The following is a 2,088-nucleotide window of genomic DNA, read 5'->3' as shown; positions in this document are numbered from 1 at the left end:
CTTAACCTTCCGGAGGATCGAATGTCCAGCGAGCCTGGGATCTAATAGGATGCAAGCAAACTTTCAATCTGCTACTCGAGTCGTCCAACCAACATCGCCTGCGCTTGCCTACTTTCGGCAGCATCCCCGGCTAGTGGAGCTTGGTCTTGCGCATTCCCGAAAGCCTTATCTGGCCCCCTCCTTGATTACGATCTGTAAGGATTGGAATCTCCCTGCACCTCGGGCTAAGGTAATGTTCCCGCACGTGTGTCATTGTGGCTGCTCTGTTGACTCTTTCGGTCTGCATCCTTTATCGTGCAGGAGGAGTTCCTGAGGATTTCCGAGGCATTCGGCTATGAATGACGTCATACGAAGGCTTCTTGATTCGGGCAGGATTTCATTCTGTCGTCAGACCACCAGGTCTCGACTACGGTGACGGGAAACGCCTTGACAGAAATGACCCTTTTGCCTTTTGAGGGTGGAAAAGCACTAATTCCTCTACAGAAACCTGGAAAACAAAAAGGACCCCTATCCAGCCTAAGACCTATTATTTTGCTAACGACGCTTCGGAAAACACTGTCGTTGATCGCATTAGAGAGGATAAGAACCAAGGTGGAAAACTTTCTGTCACCGGGACAAAGTGGCTTTAGAACTGGCAGGTCCACTGCTGATGATCTGGACTCACAGATGGACTGCCACATGCCAAAAATATAAACATTGCACTGAAATACTCGGCATCGATATGTCCAGGCATTCGAGTCGACTCTGTTCACAGAACTAAACTTTGTGGAATACTTATGACCTTCTAAATCATGACGACATCAGAATAATCCTAATGCTTCTTCAGAACACTCAATTAGCAACCAAACTTGGTAAAAATGTGTCAAACTATTTCTACACATCACGGGGCATACCACAAGGCGATTCGCTGTCCCCAGTTCTCTTTATCGTCTACCTAGAGGCCACTCAGAGACTTTCGGCCTCTTGTGGACAACACTAAATACAACGAAATAATATATGCTGATGATGTCGACTTCGTATCTGATGATGCTGAAACCCTTCGATTTATTATCGAAACATTACCATATATTTTTTCCAAATGGTTTCTAACAATCAACCACATAAACTGAACATACGAAAATTTATTCGATCTGAACGAACTCATGATGAGCCCTGGAGAACAAAAAAAGTCGGATCTCTCTTAGGGACTCTGAAGACATTATGCACAGAAAAATACTATCAATTGCCACATACAATAAGTTTATGAACATCGGCGCCTAAAGAACTAAATTCAAAGACAAACTTAAAATATACAACACTTTGTTGTCCCAGTCCTAATGTACAATGGATCGACGTGGGGAATCAGTAAGACCGATATGAACAATTTGGACCGATTTCATCATCGGACCAACTGAGAAGAGTGATAAACATGCAATTCTCAGGAAAATAGCAAATTCCACCCTATACAAAAGATGCAATTCGAGACCGATCTCTATGGACATCCTGGAGTCCAGATGGCGACTCTTTGGACACATATTAAGACTTGACAGCCTCACACTCCGCCGAATATCGCGATGGAAAACTACTTTGCCCATTCCAAAGGAGACTTCCGTGGAAGACCCAGGGTCACTCTGGCTACCACGCTAAATGAAGATCTAGCTGGAATTAATAAAAACTGAAAAATGGCGATGATCTCGACTCACTCAGGACGATCGCGCAACTGACCGTAGAGCCTGAGACGCATGACCGGAGAATTTCAATGGTGCACAAGGAAAGCTAATTTAACTTATGACTTTTCCGAAAGTGCTTTATACTAATATAATAAAACACTCGTAATGGGATGCAAAACCTGCTGGGACACATTCTCTGTCTCACACCTAACTTCGTGTGCTCTTGAGGCTAAATCCGCAGCTAAGAAGGCCGAAGATAAAAAACTTTCAAAATACTCTCGCGCCTTTGGATAATTTTTTGTGCTGCAGATTGCGGTGGAGACGTCTGGTACTTTTGCTCCGAAGACGGAAAAGTTCTTCCGCAACTCGGGGCCAAAATCTCACGATCCTCGGGAGGTGGACTGGCTTTTCCAGGCGGTTCTCTCATCTGCCGTTCTCA

This window comes from Octopus sinensis, unplaced genomic scaffold (genome assembly GCF_006345805.1).
Source record: "Octopus sinensis unplaced genomic scaffold, ASM634580v1 Contig18953, whole genome shotgun sequence".
Classification (NCBI taxonomy): domain Eukaryota; kingdom Metazoa; phylum Mollusca; class Cephalopoda; order Octopoda; family Octopodidae; genus Octopus; species Octopus sinensis.
Note: the sequence above shows the minus strand (reverse complement) of the source record.